We start from the raw sequence: 27,396 nt of genomic DNA, 5'->3' as shown, positions 1-27,396 counted from the left end.
CTAACCCTCTGACCGAACACGCTGAGCTACCGTGCCGGCAACCATCTGAGCTACCGAAGCACGACTCACGCCCGGTCCTCACAGCTTTACTTCTGCCAGTATCTCGTCTCCTACCTTCCAAACTTTACAGAAGCTCTCCTGCGAACCTTGCAGAGCACTTGCCCGCGAAAGGCAAAGGTCCCGAGTTCGAGTCTCGGTCGGGCACACAGTTTTAATCTGCCAGAAAGTTTAATAAAGTGTGTTATTTAAAAATCTGTAGGAGTTTTGAGAAAAAATTCGAACGCATTACTTTTCAGAACGCCCTCATAGATGCCGAGGAGCCCCTTGTGGTTCCATATAACTCTCTATCAAAGATTAAATTCTGCGCGCTTCCTACCACTAAATCCTCAGTTTAGTCACACATTTCATTTGATACCCTCAATATATTGATCGTTAATAAACGTTGGTGTTGTACTAAGGTATATCCTTTTTGGAATGTTGAAGTTGTAGCCTAGTGAAATTTCTTCCTGATATTTTTAATGTTACAGCCTGATGATCTGCAAAAATATTTATTTATTTATTTATTGTTCCGTGGGACCAAATTAAGGAGAAGTATCCATGGTCATGGAACGAGTCAATACATGAAATTATAACACGATAGAAGAAACAGATAAAATAAAATACAAGAAGCGTATTCAGGCGACAGCTTGTAAGTTTAAATAAAGAAAATCAACAATGTAACACTGTAATTTGCTTAATTTTTCAGCTCTTCCAGGAGCTCCTCGACAAAATAGGAGTGAGTCATGAGGAAACTCTTCAGTTTGGACTTAAAAGTGTTTGGGCTACTGCTAAGATTTTTGAGTTCTTGTGGTAGCTTATTGAAAATGGATGCAGCAGAATGGTACACTCCTTTCTGCACAAGAGTCAAGGAAGTGCTTTCCACATGCAGATTTGATTTCTGCCTAGTATTAACTGAGTGAAAGCTGCTAACTCTTGGGAATAAGCTAATATTGCAAACAACAAACGACATTAAAGAAAATATATACTGTGAGGGCAATGTAGAATTCCCAGACTATAGAAGAGGGGTCGACAAGAGGATGTCGAACTTACACCACATATAGCTCGAAGAGCCCGTTTTTGAGCCAAAAATACCCATTTTGAATCAGAAGAATTACCCCAAAAAATAATACCATATGACATAAGCGTATGAAAATATGCGAAGTAGACTACTTTTCGTGTTGAACTGTCACTTATTTCAGATGCTGTTCTAATGGTAAATAAAGCAGCATTGAGTTTCTGAACAAGATCCTGAACGTGGGCTTTCCACAACAGCTCACTATCTATTCGAACGCCTAGGAACTTGAACTGTTCCGCCTCGCTTATAATATGCCCATTCTGTCTGATCAAAATATCAGTTCTTGTTGAATTGTGAGTTAGAAACTGTAAAAACTGAGTCTTACTGTGAATTAGCATCAAATTATTTTCCACAAGCCACGAACCTATTTCATGAACTACATTATTTGATAATGTTTCAATATTACACACAACATCCTTCACTACCAAGCTGGTGACATCAGCAAACAGAAATATTTTTGAATCACCTGTAATACTAGAAGGCATATGATTTATATAAATAAGAAACAGCAGTGGCCCCAGCACCGACCCTTGGGGAACGCCCCACTTAACAGTGCCCCATTGGGACTGAACATCACTACCACTCTCAATATTGCGGAGAATTACGTTCTGCTTTCTGTTCTGTCCGTCAGTATTTATTTTTCTCAACCACTGTACTCAAATTAAACAGCTAATTTACTGTCTCCCTTCTTGGTAAACTGAAAAGGATTTGTGGTAAATAATATCCCGTTATTACACCTTTATGTTAATAACGGAACACGTTTGTTTTGAGCGCTGTTGTTTAAGTCCCCCAGCAAACCAATTATAATGGAATTTTTCTTTCCGTTGTTTCCATCTGATCATGCGACCACAGCCCTTCATTTAACCTACAAAGAAAATGTGTCTCTTCATTAATGACACAAATTTCACAGTGTTTGTAAGACAAAATAGTCTTATAGCAACGTTCATTAACGTAATTTCATTTAAGTCACCTTTTATATAAAGAAATTTGGCTTTTGAATAGAAAATACGATGCACAGTTTGTATCTCCGTCACTATCTGAAGACGAAACACAAGCTAGGTAGCTTCCTTCCTTAATTGAATTTTAATAAAAGACTTTCAATCCTTTCTTGAAATGTGATATTCACTCTGTAATAGTAATTGCTTGGGACTGTTAGCTCAATAATATGCCAAAGTAGTAGTAAATTTTTTCTGATAAAGCACTATTCATTCTCGCAGGAGATTGTTTAATCTTCCCGCTTTTTTTCAGTCGAAGCACCAGTTCTATGTAGTGACGTTATAATTAGACAATAGGAGATTTTCTACGACAACCCTCCATGTAATTTACAATGAAAAGGTGTCCGTTTATTAATAACACAAAGGGAGTGATCTTTTACGTAATTTCATTTAAGTCACTTTTTATAAGAAGAAATCTGGCCTTTGAATGGAAAATACGATGCACGGTTTGTATCTTTCTTACTCTCTGAAGACGAAATACATCGTTAGGGGACTGAGATTCTGTAACAGAAAATAGTCTTGCAACAACACCAAACAAAGAAAGACAGACACACACACACACACACACACACACACACACACACAGAGAGAGAGAGATACGCAGTTATTCTGCCTTGGATCCTCCGATCAAAGTCACTGTTGTATATATAGTTTCACGGAATGTTCTTTTACGTAATTTCATTTAAGTCACTTTTTATAAGAAGAAATCTGGCCTTTGAATGGAAAATACGATGCACGGTTTGTATCTTTCTTACTCTCTGAAGACGAAATACATTGTCAGGGGACTGAGATTCCTTGGTAGCTTTCTTTCTTACCGGAATTTTAATAAAAGACTTTTAATCTTTTCTTGAAAGATGACATTGACTCTAGAATAATAATCACTCGGGACTGTTATCACAGTAACACGCCACAGTAGTAGTAAATTTGTTTCTGATAAAGCTCTGTTCATTCTCGACGGAGATTGTTTAATCTTCCTGCTTTTTTTTTCAGTCGAAGCACCAATGCAATGTAGTGCCGTAATAATTAAACGACGGGAGATTTTCCACGACAGCGAATGTTAAATTACGTTAATGCACAAATGTAATGAAACTGATAATTTCCAGTACGGGTAAGTTAGGTATACGGAGTTACCAAAATGATACTGAATTGTACACAACCGTATAAATTAAATAATATTTTCAGGCAGGTGAACAAGTCTAATATTGCCTGTAGTAATGCAATTAATCTTGGACGATACGTCGGGATCCAGATGACGTAACAAATCAAAATATCTCAGCTTTTCGCACACAAGTTGTTCCCAGTTTGCTTAAACCGTCTTCCTTGTATCACTCGGTATATTTTCACAGCACACAAACTTCGCTTCATTCTTACAGAGTTATCTTCGAGTTCACTCGCGCTCTTCTGTCATCAATGTATTTTCGTAGTTCAGTAGTACCGCATGGTTATTATTAAACTTCCCTGTTTAACACGTTATAACGCGGAAAATAATAACCGTACGAGTACCAAACTTGGTAGCGTTAATGTCAAGGACATGGGGAAGAGAAATAATGCAGAATCAATTCAATAGAAACACTTTCAATGTGCTGCTACGGTACATTGTACCATTACAAACCGTTACCTTTACTGCTACAAAAGGGGCACATTATGATACAGCCGGCCGGGATGGCCGAGCGGTTCGAGGCGCTGCAGTCTGGAAACGCGCGACCGCTACGGTCGCAGGTTCGAATCCTGCCTCGGGCATGGATGTGTGTGATGTCCTTAGGTTAGTTAGGTTTAAGCAGTTCTAAGTTCTAGGGGACTGATGACCTTAGACGTTAAGTCCCATAGTGCTCAGAGCCATTTGAACATTATGATACCTATCAGTGTTCAGAGGAGTCTTAAAGCGCAGAACTGGATTCTGCTCAGTAGAACGAAGCACGTCCCTAGGTATGCTGGCTACCTCTAATGATATGCTGCACTTCAGATCAGCACATGTATGAACGTTACCCTGGTGAACCTGTTCTTCCTCCAGAAATCACACGAAGTGAGAGCAGGTGATCGTTCCGCCCAGGCATTTCGAAACCATCTGGTGATAATCAGATCGTTTCGAACTGTGTTTCGGAGAAGCAGGTGACCTTCACGAGCGACGTGTGGTGGGGCCTCATCTTGCATGAAAATTGTTGAGTTCAATGCGTCTCTCTCTCCAGTAGGGCGGATATGACATGCTGGCGAAGCATATCGCAGTAACGCTGGCCGTCACACTGCACGCCTTTGGTCATTGAGCGTCAACCTGGTCAAAAAAGAATGGGTCAGCGATGAACGTAGCCGTGAAGCCATACCGTTCGGTGACACGTTCAACATGCAGAGGAACTTCATGCACAGAGTGACTGGGGTTGAAGATCCCCAGTCCCGGCAATTCTGTGTGTTCACCTCACCCGTCAGACAAAAATGGTCTGTCTATAGGACGGTCCAGGGCCAGCCATCGTCAACTTCAATATTTGCGAGAAAGTGGAGAGCGAAGTCTACACGTCGTTGTGCGTCCTGTAGTGCAAGCTGCTGTGCGATATGGATCTTGTACGCACACCATTTGAGAGTGGTTCGAAGCACCTTCCGTACAGTGGACCACGGGATGTTCAACTGTCGTGACACAGCACACGCACCACCTGACAATCGTGAATTGCGCCAAGCGTTGTCTGTTCTAGCAAGAGCGATTTCATCAGCCACCTGAGGTGCAACCGGTCGTCAGCCACTGCCCTGTGCGATGCCCATTTCTCCAGTTGATTCGAAATTCTTCATCATGCTCCGCACAGCAGATGGAGAAAGAGGACCCTTCCGTAATCTTTTCAGCCGGCGATATTCTCGAAGTGCAGCTACAACATTACTGTTGTTTTGATAACAGAGCTTCACCAATAATGCCCTGCCCCTTTTGTCCAGACTCATGTTGACACGTCAACAAGTGCATTGCGACTGGTCAAGTATGAGACTATGAATCACGATGACTGATCACGGCACCTGTTGGCAATAGTTTGAACTGAACGGTGACGCTGTGACATCATGCACTCCATACTCTGGACATTAATGCTACCAAGTTTGGTACTCGTACGGTAATTAGTTTCCATGTTACAACGTGTTAAATAGGGAAAGTTTAATTATAACCTCCCGGTACTACATTAAACAAGTAAACCAGTATGTTGAAAAGTAATGGAAGGTTCTTCCACAGCATAATCACAATGCATGTATCTTTAATACACTTCTCTTTTTCTTTCAGTTATACCTTTCTACGTACTGCTTTGAGAAGTGATGTAATGCTGGAAATTACACATAATATTGTGGTGCACATGAAACGGAGAACTTAAGTAACTGAAGACCAGTTGCACGGACGGGACTGGGAGGTGTTACACCATGAACAAATTGAGCGAACGCTACCAAATTTATCCTCCAGTGTTTGATTAAAATCTTATCCTTACGCGCAGGCCGTTGTGGCCGAGCGGTTCTAGGCGCTACAGTCTGGAACCGCGCGACGGCTACGGTCGCGGGTTCGAATCCTGCCTCGGGTATGGATGTGTGTGATGTCTTTAGGTTAGTTAGGTTTAAGCAGTTCTAAGTCTAGGGGACTGATGACCTCAGATGTTAAGTCCCATAGTGCTCAGAGCCATTTTTTTATCCTTACGCGAACTTAATTTCAGTGTGCAAAAAAAAAAAAGGCCATTGCTACAGATGAAGAATAGTGTGAGTATATGATGGCTGTTGTGAATGTCTGGCATTACTGGATAGATGGATATCACAGCACAGCATACCTTGAGGACATGCACGTCCAGCTTATCGCGGCGTTTCGGACTTTGAGAAACGTCGAATCATTGGCACGAGCGACATGGGAACATCGCACCGACGGATCGCACAAACAGTTTGTGGAGTGCAATTATTCCAGAACGTGTAGTGACCATATGGAGTCAGAACAGCAGAATGGAGAGAAGAGTAGGCAAGAGTCACACCAGCAGGCTTACATCACGAAAATACCGTAGAATTGTTCGACTAAGTTTGACGAGCAGACAACAGCTGAATCTGGGCAGAGGTTGCAGGCAGGATGTCACGCCAAAAAATCATACACAGATTGCTGGAAGGTTGGTTGAGATCATGCGTTGCCACCCTTGCTTTACCGCTGACACCATAGGTAAGACAAAAGGCACTAGCATTGTGTAGAGCGGAGATAACTGCGGCGTTGAGTGGAACTGTGTACCGGTCACGTTGACCCAAACGTGTGATGAAAGGTCACAGGAAGCAACGCTTCTCGAGACACATACCGTTCCAACTCCTCAAATAATGCTGTGGTGGAGAAATAATGAATATGACAACAGGACTGATTTAGTATTTGTTGAAAGGCCGCTGAATGCTCAACAATATTTGGCAACAGTGGAAAATTCTTCATGACCAAGGTACCAAATGGCATATTCCAGCAGGATAATGCGGTACCCTACACTGCAGTCCACTGCCTTGAGGAATGTATGGATGCTGATTGGTCTATCAGTTCCCCTTATTTACCATTCATAGAGCATGTTTGCGATGCGATGGGAAGATACATGTTTTCATACCAGCCTACAGCCAGAAATATTTATGAGACATGACAAGAAATTCCCTCAGCTGACACTGAAAGGCTGTTTACTTCCCACTGTGGTCACACCGAAGTATGATGGGTATCAGTTCCTATTAGAATAAAAATCAAATCATTTAATACCCGTCATGTGATGAATATCCCCACAAAGTTAAATAAATATCGAACAGATGCTTCATGGTACATTTTCCACTTCCGCCAGTGTATGAATCCCATTCAGTAACAACACGAATAATACACTCCATGTGCTGTGGTGCTGCTTAGATAACCGCACACTCTCTTACTATTGCTTATGACGTAGGAAATTGCAACAAGTATTTTGCTCATATGAAATATGTCCTCGGCGCCAAGATAAATTGTTTGGCTGAAACTGAGATCTATTGTTAACCTTTATGCAATCACGTATGTTCTCTATGTCAATATAAATTTAATAACGTAAGATTTTATCATGATTTTCTTTCACTTGTGGAACCCAGGGTAATTTGAGAGGTACGGCTGAAGTATAGCTCAGAAACTATTTTCAAAAGGACAGCTTCATTCATTCATTCCACACTTTCATTAGTGGAGTGAAACCTCTTTTACGAAAACGAGCTTTTAAATGCATTTAATAGTTTCAATTTCTGAATGAAAGAGTCGGCAAAAAACACAAAGCGTGACAAAAAGGTGAAGAGCCCAGAAGGATAGTTCACGGGTTGAGACAATACGTGATGTAGTTTTACTGATTAAAATCGAATTAAATTACAAATATCATATCTTCAGAAAGGAGGAATTCCAATCTCTGTCGGATTCCGGCAATGAAAGAATTCACTGGCAGCAAATGAAAATTCATACCAACTACGAGATTCGAAACTGAGTTTCGTGGTTACTAGACGGATACGATATCCACGTCCGAAGGAACAGACGCCACTCATGTAGGTACACAAGGTGGGCTATTTTAGTACATACTGGGTAATAACTCGGGCTGGAGATGAGGTGCAGCAAAATGTTTTAGATAAAAGTTGTAGGTGGCAAAGAGGTTTTCGCGTTGCTACTAATGATGGCGACCTTGAACGTGATTTTCAAGATGGTTTGGAGGTTAAAGTGACTTTTTAAAATTGGAACTTTAATACTTCATTTAAGATTTGAAAAGATCGGCAAGTTTTACGTACGAAATAATACATTATTAAAGACCTGGCTTAAAATCGCTCTGGGTTTGTGGGACTTAAGTTCTGAGGTCTTGAGCCCCCCAGAACTCAGAACTACTTAAACCTAACTAACCTAAGGACAGCACGTACATTCATGCCCGAGGCAGGATTCGAACCTGCGACCGTAGCGGTCGCACGGTTCCAGACTGTAGCGCCTAGATCCGCTCGGGCACTACGGCCGGCCAAATATCTGGGCAAGGTTCAGTAAAGGTCAAATAAGGAAATATGTTTTTAGTTCTAGTATGGATTAATTCACAGTAGAGATGGAATTCAGCAAAATACAATATTACATACAAATTGGAATGGTCATCCCGAGGAACGAAAGGCGATGGGACTCATTCAGCGACTTGTAAATCAGTTATCTGCGTTTTGTGTATGTTTCTTTTGTCTTGAAAATGTCAAAATAACATTTATGCGTTGTGATGTATTTATTTTTGCCAGAAAACACATTAATTAAAACTAAATGTTCAAATCGAACTGTGCTCTTTCCAAATCCGACGTCACAAACAGGGGTTTCCATGAAAGAAAACTCAGCCTTCGAACGACCATCGACAATTACGTTAAAAATCATGGTTACTGGTTCACGTCGCAAGAGGCCGTTGCTTACACATAAAGACAACAGCAGCGAAGTTCATCGACCTGGACGAATGTGTGACTGGTTTTCTAACACTCCCCCATCCTGTTACTTCTTGACTGACTTGCAACAATCACCTGAATTGAACCCAATAGAAAATTTGTGTGACGTGTTGAAACAGCGGGTGAAACGCCGACATCAGCATCCCCGCAATTTGGTGGAGCTGCGCGATCAAATGCTTACCGAGTGGCTTAACCTGGATGTGACGTATCTGTACAACCTTGTGGACTCAAATTGTAGCCTAACCCAGCTGGCTATGATGTCCAGGGGCTGAATTACACGGCATTAAATGGTGATTGTAATGCTTTCTATGTTGTTGTTGTTGTGGTCTTCAGTCCTGAGACTGGTTGGATGCAGCTCTCCATGCTACTCTATCCTGTGCAAGCTTTTTCATCTCCCAGTACATACTGCAACCTATATCCTTCTGAATCTGCTTAATATATTCATCTCTTGGTCTGCCTCTACGATTTTTACCCTCCACGCTGCCCGCCAATGCTAAATTTGTGATCCCTTGATGCCTCAGAACATGTCCTACCAACCGATCCCTTTTTCTAGTCAAGTTGTGCCACAAACTACTCTTCTCCCCAATTCTATTCAATACCTCCTCATTAATTATGTGATTTACCCATCTAATCTTCAGCATTCTTTTGTAGCACCACATTTCGAAAGCTTCTATTCTCTTCTTGTCTAACCTATTTATCGTCCACGTTTCACTTCCATACATGACTACACTCCATACAAATATTTTCAGAAACGACTTCCTGACACTTAAATCTATACTCGATGTTAACAAATTTCTCTTCTTCAGTAACGCTTTCCTTGCCATTGTCAGTCTACATTTTATATCCTGTCTACTTCGACCATCATCAGTTATCTTGCTCCCCAAAGAGCAAAACTCCTTTACTACTTTAAGTGTCTCATTTCCTAATCTAATTCCCTCAGCATCACCCGACTTAATTCGATTACATTCCATTATCCTCGTTTTGCTTTTGTTGATGTTCATCTTATATCCTCCTTTCAAGACACTGTCCATTCCGTTCAACTGCTCTTCCAAGTCCTTTGCTGTCTCTGACAGAATTACAATGTCATCGGCGAGCCTCAAAGTTTTTAATTCTTCTCCATGGATTTTAATACTTACTCCGAATTTTCTTTTGTTTCCTTTACTGCTTGCTCAATATACAGATTGAATAATATCGGGGAGAGGCTACAACCCTGTCTCACTCCCTTCCCAACCACCGCTTCCCTTTCATGCCCCTCGACTCTTATAACTGCCATCTGGTTTCTGTACAAATTGTAAATAGCCTTTCGCTCCCTGTATTTTACCCCTGCCACCTTTAGAATTTGAAAGAGAATATTCCAGTCAACATTGTCAAAAGCTTTCTCTAAGTCTACAAATGCTAGAAACGTAGGTTTCCCTTTCCTTAATCTTTCTTCTAAGATAAGTCGTAAGGTCAGTATTGCCTCACGTGTTCCAACATTTTTACGGAATCCAAACTGATCTTCCCCGAGGTCGGCTTCTACCAGTTTTTCCATTCGTATGTAAGGAATTCGCGTTATTATTTTGCAGCTGTGACTTATTAAACTGATAATTCGGTAATTTTCACGTCTGTCAACACCTGCTTTCTTTGGGATTGGAATTATTACATTCTTCATGAAGTCTGAGGGTATTTCGCCTGTTTCGTACATCTTGCTCACCAGATGGTAGAGTTTTGTCAGGACTGGCTCTCCCAAGGCCATCAGTAGTTCTAATGGAATGTTGTCTACTCCCGGGGCCTTGTTTCGACTCAGTTCTTTCAGTGCTCTGTCAAACTCTTCGCGCAGTATCGTATCTCCCATTCCATTTTCATCTGCATCCTCTTCCATTTCCATGACATTGTCCTCAAGTACATCGCCCTTGTATAGACCTCTATATACTCCTTCCACCTTTCTGCTTTCCCTTCTTTGCTTAGAGCTGGGTTTCCACCTGAGCTCTATAGGGTTGACTAATTTTTGATGGGTGATCTTATAAGCTGCTGTTCTTACTGATTGAACGTGGAACTTTCCCTCTTGTCGTGTAACATATTCATGAGTATGAAACTTTTTGTTTAAATATACAGCAGACAGGTCAACATGGCTAGCTTATCGACAAGGGAGGAAATATGGGTTATAATACAGCTAAATAGGAAATTTACTCCCACCGTATCCAAATGTTGCCGGCCGGAGTGGCCGTGCGGTTCTAGGCGCTACAGTCTGGAATCGAGTGACCGCTACGGTCGCCGGTTCGAATCCTGCCTCGGGCATGGGTGTGTGATGTCCTTAGGTTAGTTAGGTTTAATTAGTTCTAAGTTCTAGGCGACTGATGACATCAGAAGTTAAGTCGCATAGTGCTCAGAGCCATATCCAAATGTTTCAATATTTCTGACAGAATTACAGGTTAATCATCTGTATTGCTCACGATTCTTGTTGAATCTGCGTAAAGCGCATCCTAAACGGTCAACAATATTACAAAATATTGAGAGATTGCGCAATAATATTGAGAGCATGAAAACTTTTGAAATATCTTGCGCTGCCTGGGAATATTGCGCTGTCTGTAAGCAGTACTGACAATATCCTCGACAATGTCTCGCTTGGAACAGTCTCTGCGGACATCTGTATTCGTAGTTTGGTTGTTAAAATGACTGTTGGAAAGTTAAAATGACTGTAAAACAAGGAGAGAGAGCATTTTTATCACACTGCACAAGTTACTGCAAATCGATGCCCGCGTTGACTCAGTAATGTTGTACCATATTATTGCGCAACTTTAATGCGCAGTCTAGGGAGAGCTTAGATAATGTTGCTCAATATAACTGTACAATAATATTGCCCGTCCAGGAACCACTTAAGTCGGTGCCTCGGAATGACATGGCGCGAAAGCTCGCGCTACGGAAAACCCATTCTGTGACTAACGCTAGACGTGCAGACTTCCCTCGTTCCTTCAATGTGTGTGTAAAGACAGTGTCATGTTTTCTACAGGGTGGCGCACGAAATGTGTTACCATTTTGTTTTTGAATATAAACTTTATTGTCAATACAATCTGAAAGGAACATGTACTACAATTAAGAGCCGTCCATGGAGATTTTATTCTAACTCAGCACATGCTCAATATGTCCACCATTTCGTTTCCTAACTTCCTTCAAACGAACACTGAAGTTAGTGATTACCTTACGGCACATGTCTTCCATAATTTCACTGCAAGCTTGAAGAATAAGTCTTCCGAGCTCCATTAAATCACGTGGACGTTTCGGGAAATTTTTTCCTTTAGGTACCCCCAAAGAAAAATGTCACATGGATTGAGGTCTGGACTATTGGGGGGCCAATTCTGCCCGTCATTGAAGCGACCTGGAAACCTCAGTGAAATGATCCGCATCTCGAAATGCTCGTGCAAAAACTCCAACACAGTGTTTGCAGTATGTGGCCTTGATCCATCTTGGATGAACCACTCCGTGTTGAAGGGCAAGGCAGTAGTAAGGAGCTGTGGAATGAAGCTCAAATAACGCTCGCTGATCACAGTTTCTTCAAAGAAAAAGGGTCCAATAAGTCCGTGACTGGAAATTGCTGCCCACGCTGTAATCCTCGGAGCATAATGTTGTCGTTCGTGAAGCACTTGTGGGTTTTCAGTGGCCCAAAAGCGTACACTTTTTTTGTTAACCACACCGTCTAAATGAAAATGCGCCTTGTCTGAAAACCAAACGTTGTTGAGAGTTTCTTCCCTACCCTCCGCCCACTGAGCAAACAGTAGTCTCTGCTGCTTGTGATCTTCAGTGAGCTTTTGTGCACAAGTCATCTTGTATGGGTTCATATGGAGGTCACTTTTAAGAATGCGTTGAACGGAGCGTCTGGATATTCCCTGTTGCACTGCTGCCTTTCTACACGATTTCCCGGGACTTCTCTGTACAGCAACTCGTACCGCTTCAATATTCCCCGGCGAGCAAGCAGGCTTAGGCCGAGGTCACTTCACTTCCAATACTGTTCCTTCCTGTACAAATTTATCGTACAACCTGTGGATGGTCTTCTTGCAAGGGACCCATCGTGTGTTAAACTGTTGTCGATATCGCCTCTGAGTCACAATAAGGCTTTTCGTTTCATGAAAAAATAACACAATTGCCGATCATTGCTGTGTCGTCAGTCTTCCATTGTCAGCCATTGCTGCTCACTAGTCTCCTAGCGGCAGTATCGTGAATTACACGTCATTTCGTAACTCATTTGTGTTTCCAAGCTCTGCTGGTACTGCTGTAGAGATCCTAGCGGTATATCTAATGTACGTCGTAAATTGTGAAAGAAACAATTGGTAACTCATTTCGTGCGCCACCCTGTATATTCCTTGTTGTCTTCGTGAACAATACGTTAATGGAAAAGTGGAAAATGGACACCAGTCTAGACATGAAGTTATAACACTATTTTTCCGCAAAAATGTGAGGATAAAGTCAAAGAATTACGGTGTCCTGCTGTGGGCGGGGTAGGAACACACACACTGAGTATGAAACCGCTAAATTCGTAACTGTATTTAACTCGCGTAGTGTTATTACTTACGCTGACGAGCCAAAACATTATGACCACCTGGTCTATAGCATGTTGGTCCCCATACGGAACACAGTGCAGAAGTGATTCTGAGCCGGCCGGAGTGGCCGTGCGGTTCTAGGCGCTACAGTCTGGAACCGAGCGACCGCTACGGTCGCAGGTTCGAATCCTGCTTCGGACATGGATTAGTGTGATGTCCTTAGGTTAGTTAGGTTTAAATATTTCTAAGTTCTAGGCTACTGATGATCTCAGTCGCATAGTGCTCAGAGCCATTTGAACCATTTAGTGATTCTGAATCGCATAGATTCTACAAGTCCTTTGTAGGCTCCCGGCGGTATGTGGTACCAGATGTCCACGAACAGATCGTGCAATTCTCGTCAGTTATGAGACGGCAGTTTGCAGGCGTGGAGATGGCACTCGATAGCATCCCAGATGTGTTCCATCGGGCCAGATCGGGCGAATTTGGTGGCCACAATGTGAATTCACTAAATTTTCCTCAAACCACTGGAGAGCGTTTCAGACCTTGGGACCTGCCGGACATGCCGGAAAATGCCATCGGCGTTGGGGAACTTATCAGGCATGAAGGGATGCAGGCCGTCCGCAGAAATGTTCACGTAGTCCAGAACTGTCATGGTGCCTTCGATTACTATCACAGGTCTCCTGAAAGGCCATGTGAATTTCCCCTCGTACCATAATATTATCTCTATCGGCGCGGTATAATGTGACGAACAGAGGCGCCCATCGACCTGGTTTAACAATAAACGTGATTTATCAGACCAAGCGACACAATTCCATTGAGACACGATTCAGTCTTCATGATCCCGTGCCCATTGCAATCGTAATCGATGATGGGTCAACCTGTGAATACGTAGGGGTCGTCTGCTGCGAAGCGCCATGTTCTACAATGTGTACTGCACTGCTTGCTCGGAAACGCTTGTGCCTGCACCAGAATTGTATTCTGTGGTCAGATTTGCCACAGATCGCCGCATGTCCTGCTCTACAGAACGGGTAAACCATCGACCTACATCTTCAGTGATAAGGTCTGGACGTCCAACGCCTTGTCGCCTACTTGTGGTTTCACCGTCCTTCAATCACTTTCCATACATGCTCAGGACAACAGCACCCAAATAGTCGACCAGCTTCGCCGTTTCCGAGCTCGTCGTTCCAAGGCGCCGGGCCCTATCAATCTCCCATTTGTCAAAGTCGCCAATCGTTGCTAGAAAGATCCCCCATTCGCCACAGCTCCGCCTAAATACTTTTTTTCCCACGTCACCATCCGGAACTTCAGGTAGCATTCAGTTTTGCTCTGGGCAGTGATCGCATTGTGTTGGCTGATCCGAGTATATCAGAAGAAAGGCAGCGAGCAGAATTCGTGAAATTAATTGAATTTCGGCGACACCGTTCCTGTGTCTTAAGCAAATAAAGCACCAGAAGATGGACAAAAGCCTGAAATCCGCAATACTCTACCCTTGTAAACAATAAAACCACGTGAACTGCTAATATATTTGACAGGTTGCGCCCATAAACACAACAGCTATATTTCGTCAAAATCATGGACAAACGAGAGTAGTATGGATCACAGTAGTTTCCTTATGCATTTTTGATAACATATTCGATGCAATAGGATAATATTTCCTTTACTATGAAAAGGTTGAAATGGCTCTGAGCACTATGGGACTTAACTTCTGAGGTCATCAGTCCCCTAGAACTTAGAACTACTTAAACCTAACTAACCTATGGACATAACACACATCCATGCCAGAGGCAGGATTCGAACCTGCGACCGTCGCGGTCATGTGGTTCCAGACTGTAGCGCATAAAACCGCTCGGCCACTCCGGCCGGCTACTTTACTATCGAAAAGTTACTCCCCTCTTCACTTCGGCGGCAAAACTTCGTTCAAAACATGCATACGAACATATTTTTCCCCGTAAGAGAAGGTTCTCTAAGTTCTCTGTTGATCCTTGTTATGTACGCTTGAGCCTGTTTATTTTGTACAGCTTTTTGTTAATGTTTTTAGATGCCCGAGGATGGATGCAAAGAACGCTCTCCCACCACGTGGCGTCTGAAAACAGCGATTGATGTTACATTCTCTGCCTTCGCTGAATTCTCTCAGGTGATATGGTGGCTTTTTCTTGACTGTCACGTAATTCGTCTTTAAAATTATTGATAAAGATAAATGACTAGGATCTCCGAAATACAGCCATTTCTTAGAGTCAAATACATGGTAAAATGTGAATGTCGTGTGACTAGGGACTCCCGTTGGGTAGACCGTTCGCCGGGTGCAAGTCTTTCGATTTGACGCCACTTCGGCGACTTGCGCGTCGATGGGGATGAAATGATGATGATTAAGACAACACCCATTCCCTGAGCGGAGAAAATCTCCAACTCAGCCAGGGAATCGCACCCGGGCTCTTAGGATTGATAGTCTGTCATGCTGACCACTGTGCTACCGGGGGCGGACAAATACATGGTGATACTTACTGACCTATATGGGAAAAAAAACGTAAATTAGTCACAAACTACGGCGTGTACACACATTATTCGACATGTAAACACCACTACAGACAATCAGATTTAGGTTATGACATGTTCGATATGCCTGCCATCTTTGACGATGATGTGGCGCAGACGAATAGCGAAATTCTGCATTGAGTGTCAGAACATCGATGCTGTCGAATGGCTCTTTTCAGCTCAGAAATAGTTTTGGGGTTATTGCTGTACTCTTTGTCTTTAATATAGCTCCACAAAAAGTACTCGCATGTGTTCAGATCCGGAGAACATGGCGGCCAATTGAGACCCATGCCAGTGGCCTCTAGGCATCCCAGAGCCAGAATACTGTCCCCAAAGTGCTCCTGCAGGATATCAAATGCTCTTTTCCTTTGATGGGGTCTAACTCCGTCTTGTATGAACCACACCTTGCCGAAATCAGGGTCACTTTGGATAATGGGGATGAAATCATCTTCCAAAACCTTTACATACTGTTCGATAGTCACCGTGCCATCAACAAATATCGCACCGATTATTCCGTGACTGGACATTGCGCACCGCACAGTCACCCACTGAGGGTGAGTAGACTTCTCGATTGTGAAATGCGGATTCTCAGTTCCCCAGATGCGCCAATTTTGCTTACTGACGACTCCATCCAAATGAAAGTGGGCTTTGTCGCTAAACCAAACCATACATGCGCATACAAATTCCCACGGGGCCCTATTCTGTATGTTCCCCCCATTTTGCCGATTGGTTTGGTATGCGAGCGCATCGAACAGTCTTGTTTTCGACAGAGAGCCCCAACATTATTCTTCAAACATTTCGGAAGCGATGCTGAACGGTCGTAGTGAACCCAAATGCTGTTGTCAGTTCTCCTGGCGCCAACCAATCAAAAGCAATCTGCCTCAGATCCGTGCATGCGCACTGCAGCGCCACAGTGGCACGAACCCGAAGCGGCTAGCAGCCGACACGGGCAAGCTATTCTTCACAGTACCGAAAAGTGTGGTTACAGCACGTAATACTGTTCAAATTTCGCTGAGCACGTGCTTTCATGAATGCATGATAATGATAGAATATTGACTGTGTTATGGAAACTGTCATAAATGTCACATTATGTCATTTTCATTCACATCGACGTCTTTTTTTGGAGTTTACGTTTCGGAATATGAGTTAGAAATGGAGTGTAGTACCAAATTGTACAAATACATGTATAGAAACAACCGAAAAATTCGTCATTTTTTCTGTTTTCCGTCGTTCCTTAGTTGCTTCAAAATTCATCGACGTATGTTGTCTGTGCAATTAATTGAAAGAAGTTTGTTTATTGCCATACGCATTTCGCTTCTTTTGTTCGTGAAGACGCATCACAAATAAAAGGAGAGAGAGACGCTTGTGGCAACAAACAAACTAATGTGACGTCGACTGAGATTAAAGACTTACACTTGGTGGCCAACATTGCCATACGATCATTCCATTTCATTTCACTGCCTTCAATTAGTTGCATAGACGGAACACATCTCCACGAACCCGAAAAATTGTTTAAGAGATTGTCAAAGAATAAGAATATACATAGAATGTGGTTGTAACTCACTCCTAGAGATCCAAATGATGAAGTAGCCTACTTCGCTATATGATACATTGGCGATTTGGTCCATAAAAACAACATTTAATAAAACGCCTTTTCGAGAGCATGTGGCGAGAGCAGCTATAGAAGTTTGTTGTAGTTTATAACATGCAACTGATGAATCAAAACGTATCATATACTATCGTATAGTCTAAAAATATTGCGGCGGGAATCTTTCATCTCTGTCTACTGTTGTTAAGGATTCCATCGCAGATAAATATTTGTGACAAGTTAAAGTATGAAGGCGACTGCTGCTAGTTTCATTAGCAGTAATTTAAGTTGTGCTCTTAGATTCCTGTCTGGCCACACTCTCGGAAATTACTACGTATTCAGAAAAAATATTGTGTATCATTTGTGACAAGAAAAAGTATAAATGTCACTGTCAGTTGTTTCACGGACAGCAGTTTCATCTTCCAGTTCTTAAACATATGGAAGTCACGAAATCGAAGGTACTCATTACTGAGGAAGTGCGCTCTTACGTGTAAATAACAACAAATATATCAGAAAAATGCTTAACTTCGAAGATTAACGAAGTCTCAGAATGTGTTACAAACACAAGGAGGAAAAGAAAAATTTATTTTGGAATGAAGCAGTTTGACAACCTACGACCTTTGACATGGCATGTCGTTACCTTATCCATTGTATTACTACAACTCAAAGACCGGCAGCGCTTTATTCCACATAAATCCAGTCGAGAGAGACGCAGGCTGACTTCGTTCCAGAATGATGCGGGCGTAAGCTTTAAATGCATGAACTTTTGGAAGGTTTCCTCTATCAGGCTACATAAAATTTCTTTGTATTGTTACTTAAAATATTAAACGCGTTTCGATAGTTAATAAGTAAACCATTTGCGGAAAAAAGTACGCCAAGTCACTATCACTCATGTGATAGACGTAAGCAGAGCCGACCCTTTGAAATGTAATGATTTTTTAAAACTCTTAATTACTTAAAAATAACAGGTATTTTGTGAGAATATTGACTGATACCGTTTTTTATGTTATAATCATTCACAGTAACAACAACAAAAAACCACATTTCTAACAAAGGAAAGTACTCTATTATGAACTTGCTTTCCACCTGGACGCGTCCTGGTGATCTTCAGTAACACGATCACTAAATCCGAAGCTAAAACCGCTCAATATGTTTAAAATAGCAAATTCTAGGTGTAAATAAATCACACCTAGCCGAACGAGATGGCCATACCGAAATCTAAAACCTCTCGGTACAGTTGTAAAAAAATCGGCAGGAGGACCGATCGGTCTCAGAAGCTTACAGAATAGTAATTTCGGAAAAAGACCCGAAAATGACGTCACTACCGAGGCTAACTTACTGCACCGAATGGTATGAACGTTGCAGAATAGGGCACCTGCGGCCAACCGTAAAGTTTGAACGTACTAACGCAAACTGTTCAGAAGTTATGACGATTTTATTTCATATAGTTCAATAATTGTGACCTTCTGCATTATATGGACCAGTCTATGGTTCGATATTCTAGATCAAATGCTCACAGGCGAAGGTTTCATTTCTATAAGATGGCACACTCAGTTTGTTATTGTTGTTGTTGTTGTGTTGTGGTCTTCAGTCCAGAGACTGGTTTGATGCAGCTCTGCACGCTACTCTATCCTGTGCAAGCTTCATCATCTCCCAGTACCTCCTGCAACCTGCATCCTTCTGAATGTGCTTAGTGTATTCATCTCTAGGTCTCCCTCTACGATTTTTACCCTCCACGCTGCCCTCCAGTACTAAATTGGTGATCCCTTGATGCCTCAGAACGTCCTACAAACCGAGCCCTTCTTCTAGTCAAGTTTTTCCACAAGTTTCTCTTCTCCACAATTCTATTAAGTACCTTCTCATTAGTTATGTGATCTACCTATCTAGTCTTCAGCACTCTTCTGCAGCACCAATTTCGAAAGCTTCTATTCTCTTCATGTCTAAACTATTTATCGTCCATGATTCACTTCCATTCATGGCTACACTCCATACAAATACTTTCAGAAAAGACTTCCTGACACTTAAATCTATACTCGATGTTAACAAATTTCTCTTCTTCAGAAACGCTTTCATTGCCATTGCCAATCTATATTTTATATCCTCTCTACTTCGACCATCAACAGTTATATTGCTCCCCAAATAGCAAAACCCATTTACTACTTTAAATGTCTCATTTCCTAATCTAATTCCCTCAGCACCACCCGATTTAATTCGACTACATTCCATTATCCTCGTTTTGCTTTTGTTGCTGTTCATCTTATATACTCCTTGCAACACACTGTCCATTCCGATCAACTGCTGTTCCAGGTCCCTTGCTGTCTCTGACAGAATTACAATGTCATCGGCGAACCTCAAAGTTTTTATTTCTTCTCCATGGATTTTAATTCCTAGTCCAAATTTTTCTTTTGTTTCCTTTACTGCTTGCTCAATGTACAGATTGAATAACATCGGGGAGAGGCTACAACCCTGTCTCACTCCCTTCCCAACCACTGCTTCCCTTTCATGCCCCTCGACTCTTATAACTGCCATCTGGTTTCTGTACAAATTGTAAATAGCGTTTCGCACCCTGTATTTGACCCCTGCCACCTTCTGAATTTGAAAGAGAGTGTTCTAGTCAACATTGTCAAAAGCTTTCTCTAAGTCTGCAAATGGTAGAAACGTAGGTTTCCCTTTCCTTAATGTATCTTCTACGGTAAGTCGTAGGGTCAGTATTGCCTCACGTGTTCCAAAATTTTTACAGAATCCAAACTGATCTTCCCCGAGATCGGCTTCCACGGGTTTTTCCATTAGTGCAAGGCTATCAGTAGCTGTAATGGAATGTTGTCTACTCCCGGGATCTTGTTTCGACTTAGGTCTTTCAGCGCTCTGTCAAACTCTTCACGCAGTATCATATGTCCCATTTCATCTTCATTTACATCCTCTTCCATTTCCATAATATTGTCGTCAAGTATATCGCCCTTGTATAGACCCTCTATATACTCCTTCCACCTTTCTGCTTTCCCTTCTTTGCTTAGAACTGCTTTGCATCTCAGCTCTTGATACTCATACAAGTGGTTCTCTTTTCTCCAAAGGTCTCTTTAATTTTCCTGGAGGCAGTATCTATCTTACCCCAAGAGATATATGCCTCTACATCCTTACACTTGTCCTCTAGCCATCCCTGCTTAGCCATTTTGCACTTCCTGTCGATCTCATTTTTGAGACGTTTGTATTCCTTTTTGCCTGCTTGAATTACTGCATTTTTATATTTTCTTCTTTCATCAATTAAAGTCAGTATTTCATCTGTTACCCAAGGATTTCTACTAGCCCTCGTCTTTTTACCTACTTGACCCTCTGCTGCCCTCACTATTTTGTCCCTCAAAGCTACCCATTCCTCTTCTACTGTATTTCCTTCCGCCGTTCTTGTCATTCGTTCCCCAATGCTCTTCCTGAAACTCTCTACAATACTCAGTTTACAGGTGAGTAAATGGCCGATCGCTTATTGATTACTAGCTACAAGGAATAAGCCGTACTATGTCCTACACTATTTATATTGTCAATCTCACAAATCGTAATATTCTTTGCGAATCCGTAGTCTTTCCCTGCGTGATAATTCTCTATATTCTCCTTGGGTTTTCTGCCAGATCCTTAAATTAACATTACTCGATATTTAGGCGACCCATCTGTCCGCCATCTTCAGGAGAGTGCTGTGTCCAGCTGAAAACTGACACCAAGACTGGAAACTGTCTTCTTAAATATGTCCCTGTGCCGTACACTGAGCATATGCCCCCCTCCAACGGTTCTGCCACCAAAAACATTTCAGCATGGCACAAGAAATGCTCTTTAACACTCACATTACAACTCGGTCGCCGACAATCTGCTCTGACTTCAGTTTCCACTGCAATAATCAACTCCTAGGGTTATTTAAAGTAACTGTTTATGATCTTCGCGCATAATTTTGTCAACGAGCCTGACAAACGACATTACTAATTTCCCTCCACTCCACTGTCCAACAATTTTAATCTCCCTGCTCCTCTAATTAACATTCACTTTAATTTCCCTCAGCATAATTTTTACCCAATAGAAAATACACAGTACAATATTTTACCGATACTAGTTCACATATCTAAATCACTAACGGCTAAACCAGTTCATAACGTCTCCAATTCGTAGGTTGCTTATCTAACGGTCCTGTAAGTGCCAACGAAAATTTGATTTTCACTATTTCATATGAAGTCCGTTCAAAAAATTCCAAAACATTCATAGTTACGCGCCAACTGTGTAGGAGAGAAATGCGGCTGGCATCTCTGCACGTGCCTTTGTTTAACATGCAACTGCCGGAAGTTTCTTTGTTGGATGTCTCTTAGTTATTATTCAGTGCTGTATTGAGTAGAACGTTCTGTCACATAGTTTGCGAATTTCGAGACAGCAGAGTAGGAGGAGCAAAGCGTCTGCATTAAATTTTGCGTATAACTCAAGAAAACATTTACAGAGACACACCAAATGTTGCAGGAAGCCTACGGTGATGAATGCTTAAACCGTACTCGGTGCTACGAATGGTTCACACGATTTAAAAATGGTTGCACGGAAATTAAAAATGACTCTCGTTCAGGTCACCCTTTGACGTCTACCGACGACGTTCGTGTCAGGAACGTCAACGAAATTGTGCGTTCCAATCGATGACAGTCAGAGATTGCAGAAGAATATTTCAGTTGGATCATGTCATGAAATCATGATACAGCATCTTGGAACGCATCTTGTTGCTGCCAAGTTCTTCCCTCGGCTCATGGGTCAAGACCAGAAAGACCTTCGCCTCGCAATTTGTGAAAAGCTTTTGGATCGCGCGAATGAGAACGAGATATTCCGTAAGAGAATTATAACTGGTGACGAGACGTAGGTCTACGGTTATGGTGTTGAGACCAAGGTTCACTTTTCACAATGATCGGGAAAGATTCTCCAATTCCAAAAAAGAAAGCTCTCCAGGTCAGGTCAAATGTCAAAGCCATGCTGATAGTTTTCTTTGATTTTGAAGGATTAGCTCATCAAGAATTCGTGTGACAGAGGCAAACTGTTAATTGACGGTTCTGTCGGGTTGTTTTGCGACTCCTGCGAGACAATGTGAGAAGGAAACGGTATCAAAATTGGTGAGAAAATTTATGACTCTTTCTTCACGATAACGCACCTGCACAGTCATCCCAGTTGGAGCGACGACTGCACAAAACGCGAAGTCACTGTGCTGCCTTATCCTCTCCTGGCGTGGATCCAGCAGACATATTTTTATTTCTGAAGTTGAAAACCCCGTTAAAAGGACGAAGATTTGCAACGATGGACTACATAAATGAAAAATCGCAGACGGGTCTGCGCGCGATCCAGCAAGAGGCTTACCAACTCTGTTTCCGGAAGTGGAAACGGCGTTGGGCGCGACGCTTCAATTATGGGAGGAGAGTATTTCGGAGGAGACCATGTGTAATAAGTAAAAGGTAAGGGTAGAAAAACTGTGAACAAAGTTCCTGAGTTTTTTGAACAGACCTCGTGTAATTATTGACTGAATTTAAAAATATAAAATGCTGCCATAACCTAATCATCAAGAGGTATAATCTTACGTTAAAGCTATAACACAATATGATAAATACAGTACTGGCCATTAAAATTGCTACACGAAGAAGAAATGCAGATGATAAACGGGTATTCATTGGACACGTATATTATACTAGAACTGAAATGTGATTACATTTTCACGTAGTGTGGGTGCATAGATCCTGAGAAATCAGTAACCAGAACAACCACCTCTGGCCGTAATAACGGCCTTGATACACCTGGGCATTGAGTCAAACAGAGCTTCGATGGCGTGTACAGGTACAGCTGCCCATGCAGCTTCAACACGATACCACAGTTCATCAAGAGTAGTGACTGGCATATTGTGACGAGCCAGTTGCTTGGCCACCATTGACCAGACGTTTTCAGTTGGTGAGAGATCTGGAGAATGTAAGCAGTCGAACAGCAGTCGAACATTTTCTGTATCCAGAAAGGCCCGTGCAGGGCATTACAACATGCGGTCGTGCATTGTCCAGCTGAAATGTGGGGTTCCGCAGGGATCGAATGAAGGGTAGAGCCACTGGTCGTAACACATCTGAAATGTAACGTCCACTGTTCAAAGTACCGTCAATGCGAACAAGAGGTGACCGAGACGTGTAACCAGTGGCACCCCATACCATCACGCCGGGTGATACGCCAGTATGGCGATGACGAATACACGCTTCCAATGTTCGTTCACCGCGATGTCGCCAAACACGGATGCGACCATCATGATGCTGTAAACAGAACCTGGATTCATCCGAAAAAATGACGTTTTGCCATTCTTGCACCCACGTTCGTCGTTGAGTACATGATAGTCTGTGATCCAGCGTCAAGGGTAACCGCAGCCATGGTCTCCGAACTGATAGTCCATGCTGCTGCAAACGTCGTCGAACTGTTCGTGCAGATGGTTGTTGTCTTGCAAACGTCCGCATCTGTTGACTCAGGGATCGAGACGTGGCTGCACGATCCGTTACAGTCATGCGGATAAGATGCCTGTCATCTCGACTGCTAGCGATACGAGGCCGTTGGGATCCAGCACGGCGTTCCGTATTACCCTCCTGAACCCAACGATTCCATATTCTGCTAACAGTCATTAGATCTCGACGAACGCGAGCAGGAATGTCACGATACGAGAAACCGCAATCGCGATAGGCTACAATCCGACCTTTATCAGTCGGAAACGTGATGGTACGCATTTCTCCTCCTTACACGAGCCATCACAACGTTTCACCAGGCAACGCCGGTCAACTGCTGCTTGTGTATGAGAAATCGGTTGGAAACTTTCCTCATGTCAGCACATTGTAGGTGTCGCCACCGGCGCCAACCTTTGTGTGAATGCCCTGAAAAGCTAATCATTTGCATATCACAGCAGCTTCTTCCTGTCGGTTAAATTTCGCGTCTGTAGCATGTCACCTTCGTGGTGTAGCAATTTTAATGGCCAGGTTTTTCTCTTTCTTGCTTAGTCATGCTCCATGTTTCTGAACCGTACATTACTGCTGGGCATATCACTGTGTGGTAGATTTTCATCTTAGTGTTCACTGAGATCGATTTAGAGCCGAGCGTCTCTCTGAGGGAATGCATGCATTTCATTCCCACTGCTTTTCTTTCCTTGATGTCCATTTTTATGTTGTTGTCCGTGGTAAACCAAGATCCCAAGTATTTGAACTGGTGGACTCTCTTGAACCTCTTGCCATCTATCTCAAGAAATTCTTCCTGCTCTTGTCTTCTTCCTAATTGCAAGAACTCTGTTTTGTTTCGATTCACTTTGAGCCCTACCTTCTGTGCATAATTGTCCATTTTTCTGGTACATTTATTTCAACTCTTGCTTTGATTCGCTTAGCAGTACTATGTCATCTGCATATACGAGACAATTGAAGTTACCGTCCAGCTCTTCTCCAGCCCACTCCTGTTGCCTACATTCTTTTATTACCTTCGCTAAGATGACATTGAACACAACACATGAGAGGTCATCCCACTGTCTGAGGCCTGTCTCAATCTCCAATTAATATAACCCCCCAAAAAGGAGTCGCACGTGTTCAGATCCGGAGAAAGTGGCAGCCAATCGAGGCCCGTACCAGTGGCCTCTCTAAGCCAGAACGCGGTTCCCAAAGTGCCCCTCCGGGACATACTCTTCTGCTTCGATGGGTTCGAGCTCCGTCTTGCATGAATCACATCTTTACGAAATCAGGGTCACTTTGGATGATGGGGATGAAATCATCCTCCAAAACCTCCCGCACCGTTCGGTAGTCACCGTGCCATCAAGCACCACACAGTTACCCATTGAGGGTGAAGAGATTTCTCGATTGCGAAATGCAGATCCTCAGTCCACCAAATGCGTCAGTTTTGCTTATTGACGATCCCATCAAAATGAAAGTGGGCTTCGTCGCTAATCCAAACCATACAATTTTCATTATGTCCCGCAGCCAACCGTGCAGTTTGAACGTCCTAACACAAACCGTTCAGGAGTTACGACGATTTTATTTCATATAGTTGAATAATTGTCACCCTGTATGATACGGCCTTGCCGCAGTGGATACACCGGTTCCCGTCAGAAGTTAAGCGCTGTTGGGCGTAGCTGGCTCTTGGATGGGTGACCATTCGGGCCACCATGCGCTGATGCCATTTTTCGGGGTGCACTCAGCCTCGTGATGCCAATTGAGGAGCTACTGGACCGAATAGTAGCGGCTCCGGTCAAAGAAAACCATCATAACGACCGGGAAAGCGGTGTGCAGACCACACGCTGCTCCTGTCCGCATCCTCATTTGAGGATGACACGGCGGTCGGATGGTCCCGATGGACCACTTGTGGCCTGCCGATGGAGGGCTGCTTGTACGTTCGAAGCTGTTTGGTAAGCGGGAGTTCGGTTCTTTAATGAGTCTGGGGATTACTGATGTTGCATAACACAGATGGCATAAGTTCAATGCGTTGACATTCTTCTACAGCAAGATATCGACGTGAGGGGCAACAGAACAACCACCGCGAAGGTCAGCGATTTCAGAAAATTACGTGGTGACGTGGTGGCTTGGGTTACGCCATGGATGGACTTATCATTACCTATTGGTGGCAGGTATTGAGGTGCAACTCGACACTCGATGTCTGGGGGCGACGAGCGGTGTCAGGTGGCGTTTTTCGATTAGCTACACCGCCCGTGGCAAACCGCCCCGCCATAACTTGATGAATCTGCCGGTAGGGGCAGCAGCTGTCAGAATCGGGGGTTGTGTTTGTAACGCAGTAACGCCTGCGAGATCAAGTGTCAAGGCGCGAGAGCGGTCCAGCGAGGGTCGCTCAGAATATGGGAAAAGACAGCGCGGCTTCGAGGATCAACCCTCCTCTACTGGAAGGGGCACTGGAAATGGATATGAGCGTTTGGCGTCTTTGGCCGGGAGGCCCCTTGCGGGGCAGGTTTGGCCGCCTTGGTGCAGGTCTTATTACATTCGATGCCACATTGGGCGACCTGCGCGCCGGATGGGGATGAAATGGTGATAAAGACGACACAACACCCAGTCCCTGATCGGAGAAAATCTTCGACCCAGCCGGGAATCGAATTCGGGCCCGTAGGACGGCAGTCCGTCACGCTGACCACTCAGCTATCGGGGCGGACGAAGGGGCACTGATTTCTCCCGAGCAAGTGGATGCACCTGTTTCGCCTAGAGGAAGGCGGGGGATAGTTTTCACCACGAAGCCTGACATAAATTTCTTTGTGATTTATCGGATTACTGACAGTTCATTGTCGCACAAATCACCTCACTCATTTACACTGAGGGTTGTTTGATAAGTCTGGTAAATTCCCATGAAAGAACGGATCGTTTTTGTTACGCCTTCGTCGGTATTAAGCTTGATTATTACAACAATTCTATAGAGAATTTCAAAAATGTACACCCGCCTGAATTGGTCAGTGTGTCGACAAAATTGAAAATCGAGAAAACTGAGTTTCCGGCTGTTTAAAATAAACTTTGTCATTTGAGGAGTTGGACTGCCACACAAATCAAAACAGAACTAGATGAAGTTTGTTGGAGCCTGCACCATCATTGAAGACCCTTTATTTTTGGATTAATGAATTCAAACGTGGTCAGACGAGTGCCGAAGTCGAAGCGCGATCCAGCTCTCCAATTCAGGTCACCACAAAGGAAATCCTTGACAAAATACATGATATGGTAATGCAGAACGGCCGAATAAAAGTTCGTGAGAGAGCTGAGACTGTAGGCATCTTAACCGAGCGAGTGCATAATATCCTATGTGGGCAGTTGGCTGCGAAATGGATGCCATGATTGCTTATAGTTGACCAAAAGCGCATCAGGCGCAACATTTCAAAACAATGTCTCACGATGTTCGATCGTTACACGCAAGACTATTTGCGCCGATTTGTGACTGTTGACGAAACCTGAATCCATCATTACACACCAGAGTCGAAACGGCAGTGAAAACAATGGACAAGTTATGACGAAAGTGCACTGAAGATGGCAAAGTATTTTGTCAACTGATAACGTGATTGCCACTGTGTTTTGGAATTCCCAAGGAATTATTCCCATAGATTACTTCGAAAAATACATAACCATACCAGGACCCTATCATGCTTCAACGTTGGACGGTTTGAAACTTGCGTTGGCTGAAAAAAGACCAAGTTAGCTAGCAAAACAATACTCTGTCACCAGAATAATGCACCATCACACACATAAACGATAACAATGGCTG

This window comes from Schistocerca serialis, chromosome 4, assembly GCF_023864345.2.
Source record: "Schistocerca serialis cubense isolate TAMUIC-IGC-003099 chromosome 4, iqSchSeri2.2, whole genome shotgun sequence".
Classification (NCBI taxonomy): Eukaryota; Metazoa; Arthropoda; class Insecta; order Orthoptera; family Acrididae; genus Schistocerca; species Schistocerca serialis.
This window is presented reverse-complemented; position numbering follows the sequence as displayed.